General features: G+C 38.4%; 1 protein-coding gene and 1 long non-coding RNA gene across 2 annotated transcripts in view; one reads left to right on the forward strand and one right to left on the reverse strand.

Moving 5' to 3' along the window:
- The window catches only part of LRP1B (LDL receptor related protein 1B), a 1,239,928-nt gene that overhangs the window by 257,520 nt on the left and 956,156 nt on the right, over positions 1–26,252 (forward strand). The window lies entirely within an intron of this gene.
- LOC120374592 lies at positions 2,452–5,683 on the reverse strand. The gene is made up of 3 exons (XR_005586162.1): positions 5,575–5,683; positions 4,047–4,204; positions 2,452–2,697 (listed from the first exon to the last, which is right to left on the reverse strand). It is a non-coding gene; the product is annotated as an uncharacterized LOC120374592 (long non-coding RNA).

Below are 26,252 nucleotides of genomic sequence, written 5' to 3' on the forward strand. Positions count from 1 at the left end.
ATTCAAATTAAAACAAAATGGTTCCTGCTGAATTTTCGTTAACAGTAAACTCAACTAGTGAATACAACCAATTGTTCAGGGAAAGGTGGTATAATCACAATAACTTAAACTTCAAGTTATTGCTTGATAAGCTCCTAGTGAAGAAGGTCTAGCTCAGGGGTAGGCAACCTATGGCACGTGTGCCAAAGGCGGCACGCGAGCTGATTTTCAGTGGCACTCACACTGCCCGGGTCCTGGCCACCGGTCTGGGGGGCTCTGCATTTTAATTTAATTTTAAATGAAGCTTCTTAAACATTTTAAAACCTTATTTACTTTATATAAAACATTAGTTTTGTTATATATTATAGACTTGTAGTAAGAGACCTTCTAAAAAACGTTAAAATGTATTATAGGCATGCAAACCCTTAAATTAGAGTGAATAAATTAAGACTCGGCACACCACTTCTGAAAGGTTGCTGGTCTAGATATATTAAAAGAATCCTGCCAGAAGAAGGGGCAAACCAGATAACCTACTGTGGGTCCCTACAAGCCCTAACAATCCTAGGATACTATAAATATCACTATATCTATACTGGGTTGTGAGACAGAAAGCCAAAAAGCTAGGTATCCTTAACCGCCCTGGGTGAGGTGATAATTAGACAATATACCACACAGAGTGTCTCCTATTATCATTAAATTACTCAGAGGAAAGTTTCCACAGTGAACGCTGTGTGAATGAGGTACAAGAGAAACTACTATGGGGAGAGATACAAAGACTGCTTCAGACAACTCTGTTAGAATTCATTCATCAAGAAATCCTCCTACTAGATCAAGAGAGAAAAATCAGAGTGCGAGACCTTTCGGAAAGAGACTGTATCACTGTCTTAAGGGAATTAGAGAAGTTGAACCATTACTGCCCATGAGAGACTCTGAATCCTGTTGTGAATCAATTGAGGAAAAACTTCAGGCCTCATCTTTTAGGACATTTAAAAACACAATTTTCCTGGTATTTATTCTGCAGGTCAATCAATAATTTCTGTGAATATATGCAGTATTTGGGGACTTTAAGCAACACATGGTTTGATTGCCATGTACATGCCTGAAAACTGTGACTATGAGGTTTTAGCTGAAAAATAATAATAAACATATGCAGTGAAATGTTTTATAAATCAAATTTTCCAAGTAACCATTTTTTCCTCTTCCTTATGAGTTAAAATGCACAAATACATATTATAGTGGACTAGCCTATAAAGATGTATAAAATTAATTTAAAAAAAACAAATGGAATCAATAGCTTCCATATTTTCACGTTTAGAATGTTAATATATCCAAAATATTAACATTGTGTGAATAAAATATTTCATGGGATGAAACTATGATGTGTGTTTGAATTTCAGATAGTAGTGAGCATTTACAGTCAAGTTCAACCTTTTGAAGAGAGTTATATGCCAGAAAGGCAGATATAAACTCCATGATAGCATGCAAATTGTGCCTTTATAACCCATTCTACACAGTTGCCTGCCTCACATATTATTGTTTAGTGTAACCTTGAATCCTGTTACACAGAGCATTGTTTGTTTCTCTACATTTCAAACCTCTGCCCATCCCAAAGCATTTTAGTTTTGTTGGATGATGGCTTTGCAATAATTGCCAATTTTCTGTCATACACTTATGATAATTAAACTACTGTCCCATTGGGAATTCAGTCACCTCACCATTTAGTGAACTTCACTCACTAAGATTCCAGTCAACACATTTCTTGTTTTCAAGTACTCATTTCTACACTTCAAGATTCATTCAACAGTTCTTGGGACATATGATCATTCCTATTGTCAGTTGAGAACCTCTGCATTAATGAGATGGTTAGAGTGGCAGCCTACAATATATAAAGAAGTAAATTAATCCGCCTACTAATTCAGCTAACTCTCAGCTCTTTAGTACAATCCAAAGGTGCCTCATGAATAGAGTTGACAGCGTGGATATTTTTTGAATGTTGCAAAATTACTTTTTCTTTCATGATCTGTGAAACACATGGGGCATGAGGACATTTAGTGGTAATGGTTATTACATCTATTATCAATTATAAATCACCTGACAGGGACAGTGTTAAGATTTTCCAAGCTTTTTAGTAAGCCACTTACCTTAGATGACATTTTTCCTATATAGATATTAAAATAAGGATTCTCTTGATGTTCTTTTATATTGGTCACTGCAATATGGAATTATTAACAGAAAAGACTGCAACATTATGGATGACCTGTGCTTAAACAGATGATTTAATGCATATTATCACTATTAAAGATGTACATTGTTATTTTTATCAAACTGAATTCAGATAGATCTGTTTACAAAGTTACTTGTTTACGATTTTATTTTAGTAATTCTATGTTGCAGTGATCTACCAAAAGAGAATGTGAAGTATGTCCTTATTTTGAAATCTGAAAATAAACAACATTTGATGCATGTAATTTTTTGGGTGGTCTGAAATTTTGTTGGTGTCTTTTTAATCTGATAGCCAGATTCTTGGTGTTTGTCTGAGCATAAAGCACATTAAAGCAAATAGTGAAGTGTTGTTCAGAACATATTGAATTAGTTTACTGGTGCACTCACAAATTTGTCTTAATTTCCTCCTCGTCATGACAACACAGGATTTTTTCCTTGATGTGATAGACTGCTACAGTAGTTCGCTAATATGTGTGTTTCTCAAACATTCAGGATCTATAAAAACATGTATTTCAGAAAGAAGACAGAAAGGTCATAGTTATTTATAACATATTTGTTCAGCAATCATAACAACAACATTGAACTACATCCAAATTGATTTATTAAAGCCTACAAAGTATCTCTTTCATTGTAACATCTCGTTCTACCATTCCTAACACAAGTTGAACATGACTTTAATTATGTTTCACATTTCAGGCCCAACTATTTTTCTCTCTGTAATAATGTTGTGTTCAGCCATATTAAAAAAAATCACTAATGAATATGATCCCCAATCAGAATCCCTTATAGTCATGAAATCCCAGTAGGAAAGATGCATAGCAGATAGTTGTAAGTCTCAGGTTTGCCCTGTCACATTTAGTAAGCTTGAGACAAATTGAGTTTGCTGCACTAGTAACTAGAAGTCCTCCTTTCTTTTCTTTGCAAAAACAAATGAAGCATAGATCTCTTCTCATTTTTGCAAGATACAATAGGTTGATAGTAGCTTAAAATGCCTGTAAATTCTCAGTAGATGCTGAAGAAAAATGAACACATTATGCTTTTGTTGTTTTTACTAAATATTTATATTGCCTAAACATGTTATGAAAAGGATATTTATTTAATTTGTTCTTCAATATGATTTCCTTAACAAGTGCTGTCAGGAAATGACTCCTCTTATTAGGTCATTTCAAATACTTTGTGTTACATCCTAAATATACTTATCTAAGCAATTCATTTAAATTTAATGGGATAGTTATTGTATATTAAATACTAATTTATGATAAAGGACTTATTTACTAAGATCTGACATTTGTTCAATACATTAATTGTGTTTTATAGCAATTTAACCTTAAAGATTATTGTAAATTGATTGGTACCGAATTTATTTAACAAAAACAGTTATCATAATATAGGTGTAATGATGCATCACCTGAAGTTTCAGTGTTCTATTAATCAAATATTAATTGTGAAGTATCTATGAAGATTCAACTGCTAGTTGTAATAGCATTACTTACACAATATGGATACATACAAGACAAAATAATATAGCTCTTAAAGGACATGGGGTAAACAGAGACTACTTGCATCTTGCCAAAGAGAGGCCTGATCCAAAGTCCATTGAAAACAATGAAACTCTACTCCTCCATCTGTCATGTTTAGACTTGGGCATACCTGCAACGAATCTCAGGTAACGGAGCTTCTGCTGCAGTCATCATTGAAACAACTATAAACTATTGGCATACAAGAGACTTTCCTTTCCTATGTGATAGCAAATGGACATAAAAGCAAAACTCTCTGTGGAGGACCCTGATTGGATAGTGTTCCACCCACCATTTCCCTTTCCAACAGGAGTGTTGCACACTTACAAGAGGAAGGGATGCTGGCAAACAAGGTGTTCTTCTGCCCACCTTCTTTCCCAACCAGATACTGAAGTATTATGGAAAAAACTGAGGTCACTGTGGGCACTCTGATCATAGAATCATATGACTGGAAGGGAGGTCGAGATGTCATCTAGTCCAGTCCCCTGCACTCAAAACAGAACTAAGTATTATCTAGACCATCCCTGAAAAGATGTTTGTCTAACTTCCTCTTAAAAACCTCCAATGATGGAGATTCCACAACCTGTCCAAAGCAATTTATTCCAGTGCTTAACTACCCTGACAGGATTTTTTTTTAATATCCAAACTAAGCTGCCCTTGCTGCAATGTAAGCCTGTTGTTTCTTGTTCTATCCTCAGTGGTTAAGGAGAACAATTTTTCACCCTCCTCCTTGTAATATGTTAATGTTGTCATTGTTGCAAATTATTATCATTCCCTTCTCAGTCTTCTCTTCTACAGATTAAACAAACTCATTTTTTCTATCTTCCCTTATAGGTCATGTTTTCTAGGCTTTTAATCATTTTTCTTGCTTTGTCTCTGGACTTTCTCCAATTTGTCCACATCTTTCTTGAAATGTGATGGCCAGAACAGGACATTTCCAGTTTTGTATGTGTGTAACTGATTGTTCCTTTCTAAGTGGAGTACTTTGCATTTGTCTTTTGTGACAAAATGGCTGATGTTGATATGATGGGTACCATGTGTTTTCCTGGTGGGGGGGTTAAGATGTCACCACATGCCCATGCTCTTGGGTGCTGAGAGCACTGCTATTGGCCCAGGAAGCTAGTAGAGGAGGGAAATGGGGGACATAGGCGCCGAATTCCCCTCTGTCCCGTGAGTGCTCGACCCCCCCTGGCCCTGCACCACCCTTGCCTGCCCCTGCACTACCCTTGCCCCACCCCAATTCCATCCCTTCCCCCCAAGTCCCTGCCCCTGCCCCGACTCTTTACTACCTCCTCCCCTGAGTATGCCAGGTCCTCACTCCTCCCCCTCCCTCCTGGAAAGTCCTAAGCACCGCCAAACAGCTGTTAAGCAGCGGGCAGGAAGCGCTGGGAGGGGGAGGAGTGGGGACGCCATGCTCAGGGGCAGGGATTTTGCTGCCCCAAGCACGGCAGGCAGGCTGCCTCTGCTGGTTTGCCTGCGGAGGGTCCGCTGGTCCCGCAGCTTCGGTGGACCTGCCGCAGGCGTGCCTGCGGCAGGTCCGCCAAAGCTGCGGGACCAGCGGACCCTCCGCAGGCAAACTGCTGGAGGCAGCCTGCCTGCTGCCCTTGCGGCGCCAGCAGAGCGCCCCCCTGCGGCTTGCCGCCCCAAGCACGCGCTTCGCGTGCTGGGGCCTGGAGCCACCCCTGCTCAGGGGAGGAGGAGGGGGTGAAGGCAGGGGGAGCTTGGCTGCTAATTTTTCCCCATGGGTGCTCCAGCCCCACAGCACCCACAGAGTTGGCACCCATGGCGGGGGAGGAGTCTGGGTTTTCTCCTCACTCTGAGCCCCAGCCCCTCTCAACCCCTGTGGGTTTCTTACCATCTTCCCTCTTGGGTAGGGCTACCCTCAGTCCTTGACACTGGGGGAGGGAGTCTCCGTGCCCTGCTGGGGCATGGTCTCCCTTCCTTCAGTTCTCTGGTCTTTTAAGTCTCAGCAACACACTTTCAAACTTCAGTCCTCTCTCCTTCCTCACACCCCCTAACTGCCTGAAGCAGGGGGTTTTATTAAGTTCCTGACAGGGCCTTAATTGACTACCGGTGCTACAATTAACCTGTAGCAACCCTCCCTAGTCTACAGGGAACTACACCTTAATTAGCCGAGGGCTTATATATTTCCCCTCTACCACTCTCCAACTGCTTCCTGGCCCTGCTGTATCACACCCTATTGAATTTCATTCTATTTACTTCAGACCATTTCTCCAGTTTGTTCAGATCATTTTGAATTTTAATCCTATCCTCCAAAGCATTTGAAACCCTCCCAGCTTGGTATCATCCACAAACTTTATAAGTGTACTCTCTATGCCATTATGTAAATCACTGATGAAGATATTGAACAGAACCAGACCCAGAACTTATACCTGCAGGACTCCACTTGAAATGCCATTCCAGTTTGACTGTGAACCACTGATAACTACTCTCTGGGAACGGTTTTCCAAACATTATGCACCCATCTTATGGTAGTTCCATCTAGATGGTATTTCACTAGTTTGTTTATGAGAAAGTCATGCGTGACAGTATCAAAAGCCTTATTAAAGTCAAGATATGCTACATCTACCACTTCCCCCAAATCCACAAGGCTTGTTACCCTGTCAAAGAAAGCTGTTAGGTTTGTTTGACCCCATTTATCCTTGAAAAATCCATGCTGACTCTTACTTATCATCTTATTATCTTGTAGGTGTTTGGAAATTGATTTCTTGATTATTTGCTCCATTATTTTTCCAGATACTGAAGTTAAGCTGACAGGTCAGTAATTCTCCAGCTTGTCCTTATTTCCCTTTTTTATGGATATGGATTAGCACTATATTTGCCCTTTTCTTTTTCTCTTCAATCTCTCTCGTCTTCCATGACTTTTCAAAGATAATTGCTAATGTTTGAGATATCCTTTCAGTCAGCTCCTTGAGTATTCTAGGATATATTTCATCAGCCTCTGATGACCTGAAGACATCTAACTTGCCTAAGTAATTTTTACTTTGTTCTCTCTGTATTTTAGCCTCTCATCCTACCTCATCTTCACTAGCATTCACTATGTTAGACGTCCGATAGCTAGTAACCTTTGTAGTGAAAACTAAAACAAAAAAGTCAATGTAGCACTTCTGCCATTTCCACATTTTCTGTTATTGTTTTTTCCCCGTCATTGAGTAATGGGACTACCCTGTCCTTGGTTTTCTTCTTGTTTCTAATGTATTTGTAGAGTCAGAGATTGCCATGATACACCCAGTTTAAAACAGCCAATTGTTTTGTTTCTAATGTGCACAAGGCTAATCCCTGACAGAAAGGAGATAAAGTGTAAAGGTATTCAGTGTGGCCTCTTCTGAGGAAAATAGATTGTTTAGAATTCAAGCAGAAATCAGGTAAATGAGATAATCATACTGAATCTCAGCTCAGACTTTGCAAAATGTATAAGACTGCCAGTCCTGAAGTGATGGATCAAACATATTGCTAATTTACCAGGGAGTGGGCAGACTCCTCATTTCAAATTGCTGGCACTAATAAAGCCCTCCCTAGAGTGTCCTGATTGGCTAACCTCCTTAGGAATTAAGAAATCAGGTGACTCACAAATCTGTGGTCCCCTGTAAGTCTATTGGGAAACAAACAAAAGGCCAGTTCTTGGCCCTGGAGAGAACTTTCCTTTTCAGTACACCTGTTGCATCTCCAGGAAGGACAATCCCTCCATTACAATGTGGTGACAGAAATGAGCTGTTTTCTGTTACTGACTTACATTCTGAAATATCTGGGGGAATGACTAAAGTTCCTTTAGAAATGGTGCAAGGCGATGATATGCTCCCTAATGGTTGTGAAGTGTGTTATTTAGGCCTGGGCATTGCCATCCAGTTCTAAAGCTCAAATCTATAAAATAGTTCATAAAAGCCCTTCCTTCCACAAGGACAGTCTGAAAAACTTACAAATGCAAGTTAACAAAAGATGTCATTAATAAAATAGACCAAAGTGAAGTCCTCTTGCCATCCCATGCATCCAAACAACAAAAAATTTCTAACATTCTCCTGGTAAAAAGTTTTATACTAATGGAAAGTTGTAGTTTTTGGCCCTTGCATTGTTTTAAGGGCATTTATTCTGAATGTAATTAATTCACTAGTTTAATCTCTGGAAGGGAAAATGATTACCTAGTTAGAAAACATGTTGACTGCAGCAGAGTCAGTAGCATATATCAGCAACAGTATATCTTTTAAAGGCCTTGGAGATTTTGGTAAATTCATTACAGAGAAAAAATATAACCTATTACTTCAACATACTGTGATTTATGTACATTGTAAAATGTCTCAAATCTTTTTTTGCCTTTCAGTTAAATATATTTTCACTCTTTATTGCACAGTTACATAAGGCATAAAAATTGAAATTCCAAAAAAAAAAAAAGAGGGAATAGATTTTTTAAAAAAATGTATAAAGGATTATGACAGGGGCTGGCAAACTGGTTCCAATATAAGCACTGGCCTGAAACTTCACTTCAACCTAAAACTTTACTGGTTTCAGAGTAGCAGCTGCGTTAGTCTGTATCCTCAAAAAGAACAGGAGTACTTGTGGCACCTTAGAGACTAACAAATTTATTTGAGCATAAGCTTTCATGGGCTACAGCCCACTTCTTTGGCTGTAGCCCACAAAAGCTTATGCTCAAATAAATTTGTTAGTCTCTAAGGTGCCACAAGTACTCCTGTTCTTAAAACTTTACTGAACTTTCAAAAAGTTTAGTCAACTTCCTTTCCCCCCATTTTTCACTTTTGTGCTTCTGCATTATCTGATTCTAACCTGAAACTAAAGTGTCAGGTCATGTCACAACTGAAACTATTCTCATTTTATTTCCAAGCCAGTGGGGCAGAACTTGATAAAGTTCATATAATCATTTTAAAGGCGGGTGCTTCTGGTGAACTGAGCCAGGAGTCAAACCTACCCCCCCAAATCTAAAAGTGAGTGTGTCTGTAATAGTGCCCCAATGGAGCCTCATATTTGACTGCAGGATGAGGACCCTATAAAAGTAAGTACCAAGCTCTATCGCTGCTGTTCTGGCCCCTGATTGTGAATGAGTGAGAACCAAATTCCATGGGGCAGAACCAAGCTCACAACCTTTCCTGAAGATAACAAATGCTCCCCAGCCTCCTTGTTCAGTCGTTGACCATCACAAGTTTAATATCCCTGTTTGCCCCTGCTGATGTATGTCACACAGTTCCAAGACCTCTCCCCGCCCCAGTGCCCAAACATAACCCAGGCATTAGCTCGCTGATTCCAAAAGCACCAATATTGTCTTAAGAATGCTCTGAGCCAGGCCACTTAGATCCCTGAGGGTGTTAACTGTGATGTGCCCACATGACTGCTGCATGGGGCCATTGGAATACAACCACCCCGCCAGAACCCTGTGAGTGAAGATTGCTGTGTGGATAGAGATAACCATTTAGCCCACTGACAAGCTGGGAGGCGATTCCGAGATTGCTGAGGATGTGAGTTCACAGGTTGCCCACGACTCCATGTACAGCAGCACCCACTGCTCTGTAATGGGCGATTCGGTGACCAGCCTTCCCACAACTTTAATCGCATGATTTTTTTAAAACTTGCCCCATAGCTCTGCCATGTGAAAGGAGGTAGTGGATCTCTATGTCACATTGCTAACCATCCTACCCCCAGGCTCCATGCAGCTAGCGGCATCCACTCAGATTCTCGGTTAGCTCCTGGTGTCAGCTTCTAAAACCTGGTATGTAAAACTGAGGCAAGGCATCTCCTATGCCAGTATAAATCCAGGAAAGGTAATAAAATAATGGTTATTATCCTGGAGCCTATTTGAGGATCAAGCCCCAGGAGAAAAACCTGCAAGTTATGTACAGTCAATTGTATTAAGGGCCCTGCTACCCTGCCCTCAATTCATTCCTGTGGAATCTTTTAAAAAGAGAAAACCCACATAGCCCAACCATGCCCCCGACTTCTAATGTGTTTTGTTTCACAGCATGTTACATATCCCATCTATGCCCACGACTTGTAGTGTTTTTGTTTGACAGTGTATTATTTATAGTCCCCATAAACAGAATCCTAAACCCACAGTAATCTGCCCCATCTGCTTTATGAAGGTACTTCCAAAGAAGCAACCTTAACCTTAACATCTCCAGCAGAACTGGAAATGGTGCCCTTGCCAATCAGTGGGTGGAACTTGATTTAACCCTTATGCTGGTTCCCCCGAGACCCTTTCATTGCCGCTGTGGCATGAACATGCATGTGCCCCAAGATGTAATCCACAAACATACCTGCGCTCATGGATGCCTACACCTTTACAAAGCCTGCGCTCAGTGCCACATGCATCAGTTGCTGCACTAACACACCCCTGCTTTCAGCATCGCCCTCACATCTTGTAATCAATTGGGATGAATATTGATGCTCCCGGTGATCCTGTGTACTTTGGAAACCCCAAATGCTGTGAAGACAACTATTTTGTTTCCACATGGAGCCATGCGGCTGAGATGTACTGAAGTGCTGTGTTCCCTCCTGCTTCAGCCTGCTTCATGTAAAAGGGGAGGCTTCAGGTGCAGCGCTGCCCCTTTTAAACCCTGCATTCCCAGGGGATGAGTGAGCAAATCTCCTCCTCCCCCATAAAGCACTGTTCTCTTCATTGAGCCAGCCAGCCAGATATCCTCCCACACACACACTTAAAGGTGCAGAGAGGTCATTCAAACTTCACTGGTGTAAAAGCAGACACAACATTGACCTAGAATATCTCTCTCTCTCTCTCACAGGAAACTCATTCCTCAAATACATTCTATTTTATTTTGTTTTATTCATATTGTAGCCCACCTAAATTGCCTGCATTCTTGTCTACTCTATTGCTCAGTCTTTACAAAAAGCATCCTATTAGTACATCAGTCGTTCACAGTCAAATTCCCTAGAGGTATCGTACACCTTCCTGCACTTCCTACACTTTTTATTCATAGCACATAGATGTCAGTATTCAAAGATCTAAAAATCTAAAGAGTCATCATCAGAACTGACAGAGCAAAGCCTGGCTGTGCTTTTCTTCTGGAAGGTGTCAATCCTGAAGCCCTGACTCTTACAATATTCCCACTTGACTTCAGTAGGAATTTTGCCTGAGTAAGTATTGCAGAATCAGGCGTATAAGAGAAATTCTCCTCCATTTTAATCAATTGACCCGTTCCATGTACTTAAGTAACACAAAGTTTGGTCAGTAGTTCACACTATTGAAAAGGAATTTATTAAAAACCAAGGTTATCTATTCTAAGTCCAAGATTCTAGTAGATAGAGATGGAAATGAATCTCTAGGTAGGGTTGTTGGGTATGAGCAATGGGCCCTAGCCAATACCAGGGCTCTGAACACTCATGAACTTGAGCTTTAGCACTAGATTGAATTTTTGGGTCTCTTGCCTATTTTTATTTCCTAAGCTTTATTAATTAGTACTTTACCTATTCTCACTATACAGAAAAATAGAAAAAATACCATATCCATAGGAACTGCTGTTTATCTAGGCCTTTTTTTCCTGTTAGAATTGTAGTTGGAGCTATTAACTGTGCTTATGGTAAAGGTTGTTTAGCACCTTCTGTCATACTGTCCTATTCTCTGATGTTTATGATTTTGCTGAACTTTAATCTTCCAGATAGACATTTTCCTTGCTGAGGCTTTGTCTACACTAGCACTTTCATCGGTAAAACTTTTCTCGATCAGGGCTGTGAAAAAGTGCTGACGGCAGTGCTGGTGTGAGCAGTGCTGTGTTGGCAGGAGAGGCTCTTCTGCTGACATAGCTAATGCTGCTCATTGTGGGTGGTTTAATTATACCAGCAGGAGAGCTGTCTCCTGCCAGCAAAGAGCGGCTACGTGGGAGGCCTTACAGCTGTACCGCTGTAAGGTCCGTAGTGTAGCCATAGCCTGAGTGTCTGCCTAAGTCTTTTTTTTAAATTATTATTAAGTTTTCAGCAAAAATAGTTCAGTTCAGAATGTGGTTGGGGGGAAATAGCTATTGTGCCCAAGTTAAAAATTCTCACATATCTTTCATTAGGAATGTCTAGAACCATGATTCTTTGGCTCAGGGATTTGAAATTTGGCAGGCGGGCATTGCTCAAGTGTCAGGGATATGCCTTTTGCTGTCCACATCATAATCCACCCAAAATTGACTGAATTATAATCTCTGTTTCCCCACACTCAGTAGAGGTTGGGGAGAAGCTGGCAGCTAAATTCTCCAAACATTTATCTGTACTGAGCATGTTCTATTCCCACAAAGCTCATTGAGAATGCTCCAGTTCAGGGAGGAACAGGAATTTTCATGCAGTTGTTCTTCCTGTCTGCTAATTGGAGCTGTCACAACAGGCACTGGAATCAAGAAAACTAATAATAAAGGCACAATCTGGACTAGAAGGAGAAAAAGGGACATGAGCAAAAAGGACAAGAGCAGAGGGGAAATGGGACAGGAGCAAAGGGGGACAGAGGCAGAAAGTGGGTAAGATGAAGAGAACAACAGAATTATCTGTGACTACTTGAGACCATTCCCCGCATAGAACAAAATTCAGGTTTCCTGAATCTCATGACTCCTGTATTGTCACCAAATATCTGTGAACTCCCCTGAAAAAGTACATGTATCTCCCCTTAGAGACTGGCACACAAATAGGATGTGTGCAGTATAGTTGTAGCCATGTCACCTTCTCTCACACAAACAGGATAACAGACACCTATTATTACCAGCTACTCTATCAGCTCAAGTGGTAGTAGTTTGTGCTGTGGATATAAAAACTTCTAGATTTGTATTTAGCCATGTGGAGGAGGGGCGGTGGGGTTAGTATGGTTCCATATGATGGAATTAATGTTAAAGTTGCAAATTCAGCATACACAGGTAAACTTATTTCCGGCATTTCTGAATTTTTGAGTTCCGGACACTTAACCTGCTTGACCCCCTTAAAGATTTTTTTAATATATATATATATATATATATATAATAGGTTTTAATGGAATGTAAAATTTAGTTCCTCAAAAATGAGCTGCTTAGAAATTAAATCTTTGAACGAAAACTGAAGCTTAGGAAATGGCAAATTCTTAGATAGAAGAAAACAATCACAGTTTCTTTCTCTCTCCCCATCGACTCTCTGCAGTGAAATATCTTTGTTCAAATTAATAATTACATTATAATTCTTTGTAACAATGTAAGGGTTAATGGAGCAAAAATATGTGCTTTATGGAGGAATTATTTTCACAGCAAAATTGCTTTTCAAAAAAAGCTTTCAAGTAGAATAGTACTCACTGACTAATTTTTCAGTTCAATGAATTCCTCTTCAGTGGGAATTGTAAATGATTCAGTCAAAATATAGTCTTCTAATATAACCAGGATGGTATTTTTAAATTTTATTTCTTTTTTTTTTTAAATAAGGGTTTCAGTACCTGAATTGTGGTGAAAGCCAAGACCATAGGTAGTGTTACCATTCTCAAACCACTCCTTGCTACCAGTTGAACAAAGGAAATTAATGTTGATTTAGGATGACCAGATGTCCCAATTTTATAGGGACAGTTCTGATTTTTTAGTCTTTTTCTTATATAGGCTTCTATTACCTCCCACCCCCTAGCCCGATTTTTCACACTTGCTGTCTGTTCACTCTATGCTGATTTAAAGTTGAAAAAGACAAACTTTGCTGAGAGGAGGTCATGCCATTTTTCCCCCCCAAATCAAAGACTATGATTTGGAATCAAGTCACTAATAATTTTCAAATCAGACTGCTATTTAATTACTGTTATTTACAGGATTTGGGGGATGAGGCACTCTTGTTTTAGAGTTTCCCCAAAATTTACATAATAACCATTGGAAGTATATGGGACCTATATATGGCAATTTTTAGATTTTACCTCCCTTCTGGATTAAGTTTTTCTCTAACAAGTTTTTATTATTTCTTTTTTCAAAAGTGCTTGTACTAAAGTGAAAAACTGAATGGGGGGAAAAAGATAAATAAAAATGAATGTGGACTGATATCCACCTATGAAATGAATGTAGAGCCCTGTAACAACTTTAAAGACAAGGTAATCCTGACATGATCTATTGTCTGAAAATGTGGGGCTGTTAAAGGACAGTGTAAAATGGGGCACACCATGGAATATCTCCTATGAGGGCTAAAGGAAACTTCAAAGATACTGATGATTCTCTATGAACAGTAGATCTAACTTTGTAATACATTCAGCATGTAGGATTTACTGAGGAGGAAAAGCTCTTAGAGGCAATAGAGGAATCCTAACAAAAGGATGGAGTTTTAGATAATATGTAACAGTGGTGAGCAAATGTTATTGTTGTTTCTGGAAAAAGCTTTACTTACCATTCATGCAGGAGGAGAGGAAATAAAGTGCTACCTGTTTAGTAAGGATTGACTGCATGCTGCTTTGCTTCAGGAGCTTCTCCATCCTGCCAGTTGGCAAATTGGGCATTTATCTGAAAATCATTCATGAAATTATGGAGTAAAATTGTTTTGCAGACAGAATGTCCTAAATGTAATTGTAATTAAGAGTATACTACAAGTGGCATGCTATTTTAGCAGCTCACACATTTACTTAACCAGTTCTCTCTAGAAATGATTAATCTCTTGGAGGTAGGCAGTGAACTAAAGCTTCATATAAACTTTACATCCAAGCTTGGTGTACCAGCCTACCATCTGAGCTTGCCATGACCATCTAGAAGAGACATCTTGAAAATGTTTGCAAATATGTAGTTAATTTTTAAAGAAACGGATGAAAAGGATATATTGGGTAGATGATTTTCCGCCTGAAGTCTTGTATACAATAGGCTTATTTTTTTGCAAAAAAGTTCTCCTTTTTGTTACCACCAGTTCTGAGACCGGGATTAAAGGACTGCCTGCATTTTCCACCTGGTGAGACGATAACTGGGACTAAAAGTACTCTGGAGCTGCACTGAGACAAGATAGGCAACACAGCCACAGATGCCTTGTCTGCACTGGAGCTCCCATCATTGCCAGCATTGGTGGAATTGAACCAATTGTACCAAGGGTGAGAACTTTTTTAAAAAAATGCAGCGTATACAAAGCCAAACAATATTATCTCAGGCATGAAGTCTCTGAAACTCTTTGTCACTAATTTTCATTGTAGGAAATTTCGGTATCCCAGGATTCAGACTGCAGGAGAGAGAGAAACAGAAACAGTCCCACTATCCCGGGGTAACTGTTTTCCCAGGAGAAAGATTAATAAAAAGAGAAAACTGAAAACCCACAAAATAGAAAAGAAAGAAAATAATTTTCAGAACTCATGTAAATAGCTTACATACAGAATCTGGCCACTTTACTCACCTTGCTCATGGGGGAATGGGGGGGAGAATCACCTTACTCACTTTTGAATGAAATCATTGAAATTGCTCATTTGAGTAAAATGAGCAGGATTTGCCTACCACACACTTGTTACTAATTTGTGCTTCTAAGGCTTTTTTTAAAAATAGGAACACATTAGACAGCCCTGGAGGTGTTCTATCTTGTTCTAGGGGCTGGTTCAGTCCTTGACACTCCCTGGATAATCCTCTTATGCCCACTTTCTTCCCACATGCGCACTGAGTGCTGCAACTGGGGATCTAGCCAAATTTTTCTCCTTTTAAATTACACATTTCCTTGTTCTGAATGTGGATCCAAGATAGTGGTTGTTAACCAATTTTTGCAGCCAGAAAACCTCCACAAAAATTCAGAACCCTATTAAGCCTCAACTGATGCATTGAGAATTCATGTCAATAGTTGGAGCATTGATAGATGCAGAACACCACAGTCATGACTTAACAATTTCTAGAGGTCACTGCATGCAACAGAGAATTAATTTTTAGTCCTAGGCAGAAGGATATTCAGCTGTTTAATTTTCAGTGGGCAGATTCCTAGAAGTCTGTGCATATGTGTTTCCCTATGGAGTCTGAACTCCTGAGTCGTTCTTCTTTATAATGATAATGGCAGACAATCCTGTCGTGATGGCTCAATACATTTCCAACTGTTCCACAAATTGTCACCACAAATGAAGTAGGAGAATAAAACTAACTCACTGAGAGAGGCAACTGAAACATCTGAATCATCCTTAATATGTGATTTCAATTCAGTGGCATGCATGTGGTCAGAAAATTACTAGGACTATGAGTTGTGGTCAAATGTGCACTTGCCAAATTTGCCAGAAGAAAGGAGCAGGACACATAGAGCATACTTATTAAAGTGAAGAAAAAATTAGCGTGTAGGATAAGGATACTGTGTGAGGGGGGAAAAAAAAAGAAAAATGATTTTACAGTGTGATGAAGTACCATTTGTAGGTACCTCCATACACAGGAGTTCTGCACTGTGAACTGCTCCCAAATCTTTCTCTGTATATCAGGGCAATGTCTTATCCCTCATTATGTTGCACAATTTTCTTTGCTTATGTTAACAGAAATCTGTTCTAACTGATGCTGGAAAATCAAATTTTTCATATTCCGTGAGGTTTTATTTTTTTTTTTAAAATAATAAAAGAATCCAAAGCAAAATATAATGGTCTATATTTACAAGGTGTTTGCAGCTCCAGGTGTCAGGAAAGATGCTTTGTTATCTCTAGGGCAGGAAAGAAGTGTTATCTACAGCTGCCATTGCTTACTGTTTCTACCAGGGAAGCAGCTTTACCATATCTGGTGGGCTTCAGATAAACCCTGGCAGCAGAAGTTGCACCAGTTGTTACTAATTTGTTTTTCTACAGCCTTTTTTTTTTTTTAAATAGGGACACGTGAGATAGCCCTGGAGGGTGTTCTAACTTGTTCCAGGGGCTGGTTCAGTCCTTGTGCCACTTTCTTCCCCCATGCTCACTGAGTGCTTCTCTAGTTTAGAGATTGTTCCTCCTCGCACAGAAGTCAATGGTAAAATGTTCACTGACTTCGGTGGACCAGAATTGAGTTTGTGACCTACGGTCTCTCTTCCCATCACTAATTTTGGGGTTTGTTCTTCATCTTTGATAGTCTCCCTGGGGAAGGGAAAAGACATATGCCACCACAACCCCAATCTAAGGATCTACACTATTTCTCTTGGTAGACATGTTCTACATTTATTTCATGTCCACAAAAGTGCTTCCCTTTTATCTAATAAATAAATTGTTCTGCATTTTTCTATTATCCCTCTTTTTTTAATTTAGAAATTATAGCTTTGTTTCATTAGCTTTTTAACCTTGTTATAAATGCTGTAGTTACCCTAAAAACATCCATAAGTGAAATACACCAGTTGTTAATCACATGAAACTCATTCATGTATAACTTTTCAAGAAACAGGAACACACATTTCCTTAAACATGTTGAATATGTCAGATAATTGGTATCTGATCTCTTCTAAATGTGCCAAGTCACTGAAGCCTGAGTACCATTCAGTGATGTACATACTGTTTGCTGATTTCTAATCATTAGTGGTTATTCTCTTGGTGATCATATTATCCTTGAGTACAAATACTTCATAGGTCCCATGAATATCTGTAAAGGTCTGTGGAGCTTCTGCTTAGAGATCCATGTGAGGTTCCTGCATAGTTTGAGTTTTATATGTGTTTCTACCTCTTCACAGAAGTGAGAAACTCTGCTAACAGCACAGCATATGCATTGTCTGCACTAATTCCTCTTCCACTGCAACACCTATTCGCTGTTTTGCCTATGCCTCTTTCCAAGGGTCCAGTATGTTGTTAAAGGGGCTTTCTGTTGACTGACCTTTAATTGATGATAGATAAAAATACTTTATAAGTCTATATAGCCTTTCAGGCTTTTCTGATCTGCTGTTATTTTAGTAGATGCTACTCCATCCTCTAAAACACTTAAACGTCCCCATTTCCCTATGCAGCAGAGTCCATGTGTGAAAATAGTTCCCTTGTTTTTAGTAACATAGGCTTTTATCCTTAAGCCTGCATCAGCTGTGAATTGCTAGTATCATGATGGTACTTACAAATGTTACCACTCCTTAGGGCTTTAAGGAAGGGGTTGAAATTGCTTTGACATTCATGCCTGTTTTTCTTCTCTGGAGTTAGGATTGCATTATATGGTATTGTTAAGCTCCAAGAGGGCTGCTGACTGTGATGGCATGTGTCACATTAGGTCAGGCCTAATGTTTCTCTTTTTGTATTTTTCATTTTGTCATGGATATGGGGTACTAACCACTGACGGGTTAAACTTTCACTTTTACAAGGTGCAATGTTATGTTATCCAGTTATAGAAAAGGTTATTTTGGAGATTACATGATCAACAGCAAATATTATTATTCCTTAAATTGGGAACAAGAGATTCGGATTCCACTCCCCAAACTGTGGAAAAGTCACAGAAATAAGACATGGAGGGAGGCAATGTATGTAGGGGAATGGATTCACTTGTGGGGATCATGGAAAAAATGTGTTGAAGCTTGGAAGAGGAAAGTGGGGGCAGGGGCTCTATCCAAATTTTTCAGAGTTTGGCGATTCAACTTCAGGTTCATGTTAGAGAAAGGGCAGAAGTTTTGGTTGGTTATTGTTTCAGTTGAACCAGCTGAGATGCCTATCCAGGATTGCAAAGCAATTTGCATACTTTAATTAATTAGTCTACACAGCAGTCTGTAAGGTAGATAAATATGTATTATCCTTGTTTTGCAGAAAGATAAATTGAGGCACAAAGAGGTTATGTGACTTGTCCAAGGTCTCATGGTGAATTAGAGGCAGATCTCAGAATAGAACACAGAAGTCCTGACCTGCAGACCTCTAACCAATACATGCTCTCTCCACGGTCTTGTATTTGGGACTTTTTAATTAAGCCCCTCTCTGTCAAATATTGCTGAGACAAGCAGGACATTTGTGTTTGCCTTCAATATGGCACTTAGATTTCATACAGCTATACTGAAAATTCATCCTTCAACTGACAGCTTTCTGTACTGGATTATCGTAGTTTCTCTTGATAAGCTACCGCAACCACAGTTTTTACTGACAAGTACAGTAGTGGAAGGTCCTGCAAAGTACTAACATACCTCAGCAAAGTTTCATGTAAAGCTAATTTATTTAAGAGAAGAAAACTGAAATTTATATAAATCTTTGGGTCATATAGTATATTCTCCTGAATGTTTCCCTCTGAAATAGCTCCCATGCCAACAAAATTAAAGAAAAATGTAAAGCATCACTATAGGATTAAATTACTGAGCTAAGCTCAACATACAGCTCTAATTCCAGCCCTGACACTAACTCACTTTGGCCCTAGATAAAATACGTCAGTCACTATTAAAAAGCTAACTTTTGATTGCTGATAACAAGCAGTTACTCACTAATGCTGCTGTGTGCAGGATCCCAGCTCTGGAATTTCTTGCCAAGAGAGGTCAGACGACGTTTAGATTGTAATGTAAAGGACACTTTTGTAAGGAAAGCACCTATAAATAGCAGCAACCAAGTTCTCAATGTTCTTGTTCTCAAGACAATTGAAAAGACATTCTTTTTGTTTGTTTTAGGTTATGCTTATCATTGTTTTGGATTTTGATAAGCCTTAATTTTGTACTCAAATACTTTAAGAGGAGCCACCACAGAAATTCCATACATTAGATGGATAAAATAATGGCAAGTGCTGACAAATGGGGACTACTTAATAGTGATCACTGTTCATAACTCTCTGAGTTTGGCTATTTGAAAAATTAGGATAAGAATATTGAGAGTGTTTGTTGTAAGGACTGATTCGTTACTGTTATGTTGCAGTTAATGATTTGCTATGAGTATGGAGTCAAGCGTAGCTGTGGCTCTGGAATCACAATTCTTTTCCTGCTTCCTTTGTCACTATACCAGTAGATTACATCCGTCTCTGGGCCATCTCAGCTGAGCTGGTAAGGGTGTTGAGGGTGGCAGAGTTCAGGCTCCACCACTCCCTGCTCATCAACTGTGATATATGGGGAATGTAGCCCACGCAGGGGAGCAAGGGATTGCTTTATGCCTCCATACTCCCCCATGCAGGTGCATGTAAGGTAAACAACAAACTTGCCTTTTAATGTATATATGGTATGATGAAGATGAAAAGGTGTATGGTATTACCATTGCCTCCAAACATGGTAATTGTGCTTTATGAATATCATACTAAGTATGCGTAAGCACCCCAACAGCAGAACGGTACTGCTGGGAACTGTAAGCAGCTATTAGAAAAACATGTACAAACCTAGTGCAAGATGAGACCATCTAAGCATAGCTCCTATGAGCATTGCCTGACCTGTGAATCACAAGGAACTCAGCTACAGCAATGTACAGCATGAATACAGAATGACTCCAGCCACCACTGGTGAGTGAAATGGTTTGGATAAAATAAGAACTGAACCAAACCTTTGCTCAGATATGAAGTCAAATGTCATGTCATATCTAACTTGGTCCTATTTTCATACACCTCTAAATTTCTGGCAGGGACCAGTAGTAGAAGTCAAAGGCAGTTACTATGTTAAAAGCCTGTTTGAATGAGATTTTTGGCCCAACTTTCTAGACCCAAGAAGTTTCAGTAAGCATCTATAGAGACCATCCTAAGGCCTTGTCATCTTAGGGCTAAATTCTCCCAGAACTTGGCCCATATATCTGAACTGAACATAGATCATCAAGGTAAAAAAATCAAGCACTTCAACCGCTACATCTCTTATTTTTATTATTTTACCCTCTACTTCCTCTTCTGCAAGTAGGAACACTATATTTGAAAGGCACTTATTACTTTGTTCAAAGGCATTACTGTATTAATGTGCAGTTCTATAACATCATGTACATAGATCTGGGAGGGGGAGTATCAAAATTACTGTACTTTCACATCTTTCTTGTATTGTACACAGTGAATTTCAATTACTAACATTCCTTACATTTCAAAGATACTTTAGCCTAAGCCTTTAAATTCAGTACATCTTTAGTCCTAGCCATGCTACTGGGCAGGTGTGTGTTTGCATATTGCGTGGTTGTTATGATAACCGTTTATAGAAGCACTACATCTGAGGGAATGCTGAATTAATGATGTAGTTGTACTTTTGGAAATACCAACTATCAAAACCCTATTTGATTACATGTAAAACTGAAGCTTAGTGATATTGATTTTTTTGAAATCTGTTTTTAATAAAATTAAAGGGAGTCGATCTTTTTATGTATTATAGATTTTCCATTTTTACAAATATTACTCATGCATTTCTTGAAAATACAGACTCTACATCAGGGATTAGGCAAGCTGCTGGGCTGCATATTTACAAGCAATAGACATAATTGTTTAGAAGAATGAACCGTCGTTTATGCACATACGTAGCCATAAATTATTGCTTGTATTTTTGCCAGTTACCAAAATGCGAAGTAGCTGTTTGAACTCAGAATAATGCTTATATTTATTTAAAGATATTTTCAAATTAGAGACACAACAAATTTCTTTCTGTTTCTTCCTTTATAAAAGAAAAGAAAAAGAAAGAGAAATACAAGAATATAGAAATTTACATTGTTCAAAGTTTAATTTTTGTTGACATTTATATCTTACCTCTTAGGTTTAGGAAAATGGAATTAAATCAGGTCAGACAAGTCCAAATGAGAAGATAATGCTTAGTGCTGCAAGATCACCGAAATACCTAAATCCAAATTAAACAAACCTACGCTTGGTGTGCAATCCATCATGTGAGTCATATAGGAAAAAACAGTGCAGGCTTTATTTAGAGTCTCTTGGCAGTAAGAAAGTCTTAAAAAATGTCAAAATTTCTAATAATTTATTTTACTAAAAAGATCATCAATAATAGTTGTGCATACATTGTTCAGTCTGTCTTCCATGATGCAGTTCATAATCAATGTGCAAAACCAAAATAGAAGTTAGTCTAGAATCTTAATGCTATAGGTTTTAGTCACCGTGTAGAGCATAACATGATATCACTGGCATTTTATTCTGTAAAAGCTGGCTGTCTTTAGGGGATTTTAACATTTAGATGGGACAAACACTCTGTATAAACAGATGATAACTTTGCTTGGAAATTTAACACTTGATATTCTTGATGTTAAATTGCAGTTAAAAGAAAAAAGAAGCTTTCACAGTTCTAGCAATGAATATACTGTATCATTTGTCTTGTTTGTATTGCACTTATTTCTTCATTTTTATCTGAGCAATTATTTACATTTTGCTCAGAATATTAAATTTTGCTTAGCAGGCAAGATTGTGATACATTTTTTTGTGCAGCAGCAGCAGCAGCAGCTACTTTTGTCCTGAATAGATCTATAAGGTCTTCTGTGTTTTAGAGGGATTTCTTTTTCCATTTTTCTACTAGTATCTGTGATACTTTAAAGAAAAATTAAACGTAACATTTTCTAAAATGTAACATTACACATCCCCCAAATTATGGAGTGGCAGTACTGCAATTTTGCTGCTGCGGATGTTTAGTATTTCTAATCCCCAGTATAGCTCTATGCTGAATACAGAAACACTTTCTCCAGGGACAATGTTTGCTTAGAAGTGTTTTTTTAAAAAGTGCTGGTTGACTTTTCACATGGCTATGTAGAGAGTTTTTTTAACTCTGCCTTTTATTAGCTGTGGTTTTTTTCTCAAAGTCTTGTATTCTTAAGATGTTTTTGCTTGTCTGATTGAAGTTTGCAGGTCGCACCCATATGCCATTCCAAGATGAACATTTTGCAATGTCCACAACTGATCTAGATGTTAATTTAAATACAGCATATCTGCTGTTAACGAATAATGGCTGCACTCTGGCACTATGCTGTGCCATGACATCATTACCAATGGCATAATTATTTATTACTTGTTGATCACCAGTGGTGTAACTGATGCTGTATAAAACAGAGTAGTTCCTAACCTATGTGTTCCATGGCTTAAGTTTGATGTAGATGCCATCGTCCAGATAATTCTATACATTCATCAAATATACTGATACATTAGATGTGGCTCAATCTTCCTACAATTAGTTAGGGCTTGGTTGGTGTTTTGCTTGTTTCATTTGTTTATTTAATCATCAGGATGATCAAAGCAAAGTTAATGATAGGCAATCATTGATAGATCTTGTGGTCAAAGTATGTTTTGAGGAAGGACTTGCATAGAGAAAGACCCTTGGAAGGTAATACATCTAGCAAGGCATTCATCTGGATTTTTTCTGTTATTCTGCTTGGAAGACCATCAAAGCATCCCATATTCACCATGGTTCATGCATGTTTATTTCAGGTATAATAGGAGAGGTATATATCACCTTGGAACAAAAGCATGTTTGCTATATCTTTCCTAATGTATGTTTTCACAGAGCTGTATTGTGTTTGTTTTTTCTGACAAGCAAGTGCACGGCTCATTTTCTTTGCACATACATTTTTCAAGACACACAGACTTGTATGGTGCATACTCAAATACCCTCTACTGGATAGAATGTTGGTCCTCCTGTGTGTGTGTATAAATTTCCTCCAATGACTGAGATGTTAGAGCAGATGCTTTAATTCCTGGGTAGTAAACCCATTTTAGGAACTGATGACCATGAGTCATTGCTGTACGTTTACAACTATCTAATGACTTTGGATGGCCATGTATTTTTCACTGCAGTACTAATGTTGATCTTCTTATTAACTAATTGTAATTGTTGTCATTGATTTATTCGAGAAAAAATGTTAGGCTGAATATCAGGGGACAGTCTTTTCTATCTCTTCTCCTATGATGCTATGCTTATTAATTATTTATTGAGCTTCAATTGTGTGGTATTCAAAACAACTGTAATGCAATTCCCATACTACAAGTAATTGTTCTTTTCATTTTGACATTTGCAATACAAGAATATACATACTTCAGTTTTAGGGCATTTCTTCTTTTTAAGTTGGAATTTAAATAGTGTCTCAAATGAATAAAACACACTGGTCAATTATATGCTCTTCATCACACTTGGTACTTATGCAGACAGATAGACATAAGATGCAGTTTTTAAGACTATTCATTCTATGTAAACCACACAAAATACCAATACAAACCATTGCCTCTTTTAAAAGCTTGTGCTCTCGTTTTAAAATGCACGTGCCTATTTATATATTACTGATTGTGTAAGGGTTTTTATATTTCATATAAACACAATAAGTAAAAAGCAAGACACTATACTATATAAATATGCTATACTGGGCTATATAGGGAATCTTCTCATTGAATTTATTTGGCTTTGGATCAGGCACATAGACTCAGGCCTTGGTCCTTCAGTGGGACTGTTCTAATTCTTAAATTTGAGCATGTGCTAGTGCTTTTGCTGTAGCAGGAACTATATGCACAGTCTGACTAATCCCAAATAGGTAATTAAAGAATTCAGGGAAGTCCCAAGAGGAAAATGTATGCAAAGCAGTTTCTGGCAGTAAATGTGAGATGAAAACCCAACCCCTTAAGTCAGCTGCTTTAGCAGGAGGCTAGCTTTAGTAAATGCTGCATTTGAGATTGCCAAGCACTCATTCCACACTCCATTGATCAGTCCAGGGAGAGCACAACCACTGAGCTGCTAATTTCCGACTTATTCCACTATGCTGCAGTTGACTAAATAAAGAATTGGTTTCCCTTATCCTCATGAGTTCTGGGAGCGAATCATTTGTGCTTCACTCAACACTGATCCCCAAACAGTGACAAGAGCAAGGCAGCCAAGAAGTATTGAAGATAGTTGCAAGTAATTGAAAGAAGAAACTGGACAGAGACAAAGAGAACCCATAGAAGAGAAGGCAGTAGGAAAAGGCACAGACAGAACGCAACAGAAGAGCATCAACGGGGATTTAATGAAATAAACAAATTAAGGACCATTTTAAAATAAAAAATGGGAAATTTAGAAAGAAGGATTGAGATTATTAAAACAATAGAGACACCATGAATAGTCTAGAAAATGATGAGAGGGAGAACAACCCTATACGTTGTGTGCTCCTGAACAGCAATAGTGACACATAATCACAATCTTCCCAGTGTAGATTGTTCTGAAGACATACCTGATTCGGAGTTGCCGTTAAGAAGGTCTTGCTGAGGTTGAAAAGCTGTTGTGGGTTAGAATTGGCAGCAGTGACCTTTTGGCAAGTTTGACATCAACATTCTTTTATTGGGTATTTTGTTTTAATGAAGACCTGATCACTTGTTGATTAAATGGAGACTGTTATAGGAGCCAGTTTAAATTGGGATTTATTTTTTCATTCTGTTCTCTTGTTGTGACATACCTCATTCAGTTACAATTTAAATGTATTTGGGTTGTTTTATGGTAGTAATTTGACAATTTAGTGTTGTAATAAAAGGAGTTCAATTTAACTGTGAACGGCTCCCAAAGGGTTTCTGTCAGAATGACACATTTTACTGAGTTTGGACTTCGATAAAAGACCAGGGGAAGGATGGTCTTTCTTTAAGATGTTGAGTTCTGGGTTCTGTTCCTGTCTTTTCTATAGATTGCCGGTACAGTTTTCGAATGTCACTAAATCATATTCATTTACCTGAGCACACAGAGGAAACAGTGGTATTAAGTTGGAGTCAAGGATGCATAAAGACAAATGAATTTAACCCAAGCTGGTGCCCTTGCTTAAAGAAGTTTAATATGATCTCAAAAACATTTAGAAGATTTTTAAGGTTTCATCACTGTCATATCTAAACACCTCACATTAGCTTCATAATAGTCCTTCTCATTTTCAGATGAAGAACTGATGCACAATGAGATGAGGTGACTTGCCCAAGGTCACGTAGGAAGTGTGCCAGTAACTGAACTCAGACATTTTAAGTCCCAGTCCATTTTCTTAGCCACAAGGGTACAGCATAGACCTAGTGGTCCCATGGTAATTTGTCATATCCTGATAATGCAAAGTTGTAATACATTTTCCTTTTGGTAAAATATATAGAGACTCTGGACTTGGAAGTCTCAAACTTCTATTGGCTACAACAAAGTCCCAAATTTTCTGTTGTTTAGTACCGTATTTTACATATTCTCTTTCATATCTAGCAATAGTAGAAAGATAGCAATACAAACTAAACTGAGCTGGTGTAGAACCCTGAATATCCATGAGTAAAAAGAGAAAGAAAATAGGTTGATTGTGATAAATATATAGCAGAACAATAAAACAATTTTTTTCAATCTGGATATACATAGTTAAAAATTAAAGATATAGTGAAGCATATTAGCTGTAGTTAATGTTTAAAATTCAGAAAAGTAAGCCAAGCAAAAACCAGACTATAAGAAATAAATTGCAACAAAAAAGAATATCTGTAATTCTGCAAAAGTTGCAGTATTTAAGCAAAATAAATAAAAGCAGTCAGGTGGGCCTGTCGATCTGCTACTATGCCTTTTTGGATGGCAGCTCTGCAACTGCTTCATGTCCTTTAGGAAGGAAGGATTCCCCTCCCTCTGCACATACTTTACACCCCGGCACACATCCCCTTTATTTGTTTTCAATTGGTAGACCTGTCCACTGATCATCGTGCAGGCTCCCATTGATATAAATGGGGAGGTGCTGTGTAAAAATTGATGGCAAGGTTATGTCTTCATGATGAATGGCAAATGTACAAGAAAATAGAGTAAGAAAGATGGGCTTTATTCCAATGTACATCTTGTAATGGAAGAATTTTATAGAAAGGCACGTAAAGA

This window comes from Mauremys reevesii, linkage group 11 (genome assembly GCF_016161935.1).
Source record: "Mauremys reevesii isolate NIE-2019 linkage group 11, ASM1616193v1, whole genome shotgun sequence".
NCBI lineage: Eukaryota > Metazoa > Chordata > Testudines > Geoemydidae > Mauremys > Mauremys reevesii.